Source organism: Gigantopelta aegis, chromosome 7, assembly GCF_016097555.1.
Source record: "Gigantopelta aegis isolate Gae_Host chromosome 7, Gae_host_genome, whole genome shotgun sequence".
NCBI lineage: Eukaryota > Metazoa > Mollusca > Gastropoda > Neomphalida > Peltospiridae > Gigantopelta > Gigantopelta aegis.
The window spans coordinates 33,878,097-33,884,096 of NC_054705.1; positions in this window are offsets into that span (position 1 = coordinate 33,878,097).

The following is a 6,000-nucleotide window of genomic DNA, read 5'->3' on the forward strand; positions in this document are numbered from 1 at the left end:
ACTGTATATAATATATGCAGGTGATATTCAAAATAAAATGCGTAAAATTAGTTTGTATTTATATATTTGTAAAATCGCTATGTAATGCAAAGTTGCCGTACACAATGGTTTAATGTTTTGATTATGCAAGTATGAAAATATACACCATGGTAGGACTGTTGTAAAGGTCAAATAAAATGTTGATAAATATAATAAACGATACATTAATGGTTAAATATTGTTTAGGTAAAGTGTAAAGGGGCTTCGTTTCGTAATATAACATACTTTTATATAAACACTTATATTAAGAAAATGATGATAATAATAAAATACAATTTTAAAAATATAATTTAAAAAATACACTTTAAATTCAACCTCTTAACTTATATTATTTTCGAGTGGCTTGGGGTTCTTTGAGTGTGTGTGTGTGTGTGGGGGGGGGGGGGGGGGGGCATTTTGCATGTTGTTTTTTAAAGTAAAAATACTATTAATAGTTCCAAATAATAACACAATGTTATGTTAAATGCTGTCTCAGTAAAATAATATTAGTAACTAAAACTATGACTGGATAATGGTGTGTATAGTATGATAGATTAGACAGTAAGAGATAACCAAAATCCATTTTGATATCAATTTCTCTCTTTTTGTCCTTTTATTATTTGCAATTCGAATGGTTGTCTAACATTGTTATTGTATAATTATTATAAATACGTGTATGATTATTGAAACACATGTATATTTTGGAGCGCTATTTTAGTCAAATTGTGCAACTATCATTATATATTAGCGTATTTAATACTAGTGGTATGACACAGGGTGTTAACATCCGTCCTTTCCTTTTATGCATTTATATATAACTTACATGACAAAAATATGTGTGTGTATATGTATGAGTATATGTATATGTATGTGTGTGTATATATATATATATATATCTATATATATATATATATATATATGCGTGTGTGTTTGTGTGTGTGTGTGTGTGTGTGTGTGTGTGTGTGTGTGTGTATATAAAGGTAGTATGTGCAATAGCATTCAGGTAAGTATTTTGTTAGCATTAAACTTTCTACTGAGATAGGTAAGTTTCTTTCTTCTTTTTCGTTTGTGTCTATATAATGACTCATGTGTGGTGCATAATGCTGTGGAACTAGGAACCCGTTCTTGTGAATAAAGATTAAATAAAATATGCAGTCTTGGATTTTTAGTATTATGTACACGCATGTCTGGTACGAGCCTGTATTTAAGGTGAAATACAATATGTTTGTTTAAAGATAAGCTTCTGTCTGTTCGTTGTAAAACGGTAAAGTGACTGTTCGCGACAAAAGAGACCACACGTTCAGCAAATAGCGAGAACAGTACTGTCCCCATTTTAATTTTACTACTACAAACGAGAACGCGTGCTGACTTGAGTCTACAATGAACAAATGAATTTTCGTTCACTCATTCCTTCAGTTATTTACTAGTTCCTTCCTCCCTTCCTTCATTCCTTCCTTCATTCCTTCATTCATTAATTGTTTCGTGCATGCACCTTTTTCTTCTTAAATTAGTTATTACTGATTAGGTCACACACATGTAATAAATATATCAGAGGAAAACATTTTATTATTATTATTTATTTATTTAATACATCCAACATATTTTTATTTTGGGTTGTGTTGTTAAGGACCACACAGATAATGAGATAAAAATAAAAAAATAAAAAATGCTGCCGCCACTCCATTGGCTACTCTTCTCGATTTTAAGGTGCTCATATCCACTGAAGGTTCAGGCGCGTTGATCCCGGACACGAGTTCTGACATGCGCCAGATCTTCTTTCCAGGATCTTCACGATTAACATCAAGGGTTTATTTTATATGCAATATCCCACAGACAGGTGTGGGTGTCGGTGTGTGTAATTTTTGGCATGCTTTCATCAGATAATCGTTCAAGCAGGCATGTCGTGGGCACAAACTCTGAATTCTGTCCCAAGACAGGAGCGCCAGATGTGTACATCCCACAGCCTTTATATCCCCACCGATGAGGATCGATCCTAGATTGATCGCGCATTGGGCGATCACTTTATTAGTGGGCTACGTCCCTTTTCATAGAGGAAAACCCTACTGCTGGGTGTCTGAAGAAAGCTGTGCCTGGCTACTTTTACTTTTATAGTCAACTCGGAACTGGTTCATCAGATCTCATACATGGGTATGGCCAAAATTGTTTTTGTAGATAGTCACTTGAGAACTGGTTCATCAGATCTCATACATGGGTATGGCCAAAATTGTTTTTGGAGATAGTCACTTGAGAACTGGTTCATCAGATCTCATACATGGGGATGACCAAAATTGTTTTTGGAGATAGTCACTTGAGAACTGGTTCATCAGATCTCATACATGGGTATGGCCAAACTTGTTTTTGGAGATAGTCACTTGAGAACTGGTTCATCAGATCTCATACATGGGGATGACCAAAATTGTTTTTGGAATTAGGCACGCCTGTCGTGAGCACAACCTCTAAGTTCTGTCCACGCCATACCAGTGTAAATATCGAAAATACGTTTAAAGTACAATGCAAATTCAAGTAAATGTATATTGCAACGAAACTTGTGTCATGTCAGCTGTGCTTTAGTTATTGTTTGATGGCCGCTTTGGGTCCCAGTACCGGCTTTAACCTAGATAATGTTCAGCAAGGTGGGGAGAGGGGGGGTTAAGGTTGCACACAACTGTTTAATTTTACATGCATTTCAACACAATTTTTTAAGCGAAAATATATTCTGTGAAAAATACAACAACGACGGCTATTTTAGTACAGTCGTTTGGTAACTACCATGCAAAAAAATCAATGTAGGTTAATTATAAAAGAATTTTAGTTATCCTCCTGTAAGTCGGAACACCGCTTCATTTTTCTGTTGTATACCAGCTAGTAAGTGGAAACATACCACATGTAGAGTTGTTGAATCGGATGATCTGCAATACACGACAATGTGTTTTTAAATTGTCTTTATAGAAGGCAAGTTTGCGTTGAACAAGATTAATGTACTTCAGTGAAATAGAAGACTTGAGTGTATGTACTGCATACGAAAGTACAAAAAGACATTTGAAATCAAATACCATCTGAATGCCAAATAAACTAACTTGGACGATGAAACACGAGAATGTGGGAAGGGCTGGGGTTGAACAAAGAACTCTGATACTGATTGAGTTAAAGGGACCATCCTCCCCCTCTCTCTCTCTCTCTCTCTCTCTCTCTCTCTCTCTCTCTCTCTCTCTCTCTCTCTCTCTCAATATATCTCTTTCTGTCTCTCTCAATATCTTTGTAACTCTCTGTCTCTGTCTCTGTCTCTCTCTCTCTCTCTCTCTCTGCCTGTATGTCTCAATATATCTCTTTCTGTCTCTCAATATCTGTCTCTCACTCTCTCTCTCTCTCTCCTGGCTGTTATTCTTTTTGTGCCTCTCTCTCTCTCTCTCTCTCTCTCTCTCTCTCTCGTCTGTTATTCTCTGTATCACATTTTTTTATTCGAGAGGCTAACTCATATTAGGGAAGGGGACAGTGACACCCTTCACACGCATACACACACACACACACAGAGACAAACACACACACACGCACACATACATACAGACACACACACACATATCTGCTTCAACTGTGATAAGGCGGAGATCACCTTTACCCACCCACTATTGACACGTAGTCCTCAGGGGACCGTCGCTACGGTATATTTTTCCATTCGTAGCAAGGGATTTTTTATATGCACTTTTTCCCCCACAGACAGGACATCACATACCACTATACCTTTGATATACTGATTGAGAATGTGGAAAAATGGGTTCGCCGAGGGGGTTTGATCCTACTCGGCTATTTAATGTCTATCATATGGAACTGGGAACTATTTACGTGCCCATATCCATTGAAGGTTCAGGCACGCCTGCCCCGGAACTAGTCAGCGACCAATTCCGGGGCAGGGAGGGGAAGGGAAGTGTGGGGGGGGGGGAGGGAGGGTGTCTGTCATATGGTGATTTATTGTATGTATGTATTGTATGCCCACAATTGACTGTCAGGTCAGATGTCGGGAATTAGCGTGCTTATATTTATTTAATGTTCAAGCACGCTCGTTGCGAGCACGATTTCTGACTAGGGCCAGAAACTGTGCTCACAACGAGGGGTGGGGATAGTGTTAGTAAAAAATAAAAAAATAAAAATAAAAATAATTTAAATTTAAAAACGTTTATACATTTGATTAGATAAAAATACTAATTAATGGTTAAATAAACTTTATTTACAAGGAAGTTAAAAAGTGTTTATACAAAGGGTTAAAAAGGGTTTCTACAAATGATTAGGTAACAAGTAGAATATTGACAATAAAATATGTCTGGTTTAGTGATTTATTTTTATTACTGAACTCTTATCAACCTGCAGTTGACTCAGGAAGATGGCGGGGTGGAAATTTTCAGCACGTTAGTTTAATGCAATTAGATACTCGCTGCGGTATTTGCTGCCCAACAACAAGTACACTGTAGTCAGAAGAAGTTCGTCCTACCCGGTGTCGTGCTTGACTGGTTCGCATTGTTCTCTTGGGAGCCCCGTATCCTGTATACAGAACCACAGAGCGTAAACACCAAAAGAAGATCAGTTGTATAGAAAATATTCGGTAGCGCTGCCAGGGAACGTCCGGTTACACACCAATGCTTTTTTTTAGATTTTAATTTGCACACAGCATAGGAGAAAATGTGTGTCTCGCATAAGTGATATATATTGACGTGAAAATACATTTAGATTTTAAATAGTTTTGTCTTTCGTAAGTTATGGAACTGAATTTATTTTAAAACGTGAACGATATTAAATGTTCCGTTTAACGTGCATTGTAGTTTCTGCATATGCCTTCTAGGAAGCGAGCTAAGGCTATGGATATATATACATATATAGTGTAATGTCACCTATTCCTCAATTTTCAGATATTATGCAAATATGCATTCTGACTATTACTAATCCTAAGATTACGGATCTTCAAAAAAGTAATTATTTTACCAGGTTTTACTATAATTCTTAGGGGTTTTTTTCCTTCTCACGTTTCGTCTAGTGGTCCACTACGCGGTATGTGCTGTCCTGTCTGTCGTTAAAGTGCATATTAAAAATCCTTAGCTGCTGACAGACAAATGAAACTAGTTGTGTATTGGCAGAAGGTTTTGTCTCTTGTTTGCTAATGCATGTATTGCTATATATTTGCTAATCAAGCAATGTGCTGGGTCAAATGTTAAACAAAGCCATTCCTTGTTGTATGGTAAATATTTTAACAACTTTTTATACTTTTATTACTTGAACTCTTGTTTTAAAACAAAAATAGAAAAAATCCAACATGGCGTCTTTTTTCCGGGAACGTGATCACAAGCCTAGAACGTGTCCATATATGTATCTGTTTGCCGACGAGCCGTCACCATTTAACTTGAGAATAAAGGTAACCAAAGCCCAACGTATCTTGGTCAGTAGTCTGGAACAGGTAAAATAGAATGTAATTTAATGTGGAGCTGGCTTCTTTTGAAATTTCTCGCCAAGTGTCTTTCCGCTACGCTGGTTTTCAATAGAGCACCTTGGCAATCTGATCGGGGGAAGCCATTCAGAAATGGAGGTCCTTTTTGTGTCGTCTGCGTTTATGTGACTCACCGGCAATTGCGAGGAGCACCAGCGTGATGTGTAGAGCGCCACCTAGCGAACAAAGAGGACTGTGTATAGGTATGTCGGGTATTGTGCACGCGACAGCGGGTTTACAATCCGACCACAATACATCACTCTGCTTCAGCTAAAACACGGACTGGAAAGGCCGGCCTTTTGACGCTGCCACGAAAATGCCCGCCGAACTATGGGGTCCGGGCAGACGTTTGACAGCTATTCATGTCAAATTGTGGTTATAAAACTTCCTGAGAACGTTGGCTTAAATGGGGTTTTCTGTGTTCTGAGGCACTAAAATGATACTAGTATTGGATTAAATCAAAGGTCGTGGTATGTGATGTCCAGACTGTCAGAAAGATTTGAGGAACCGTT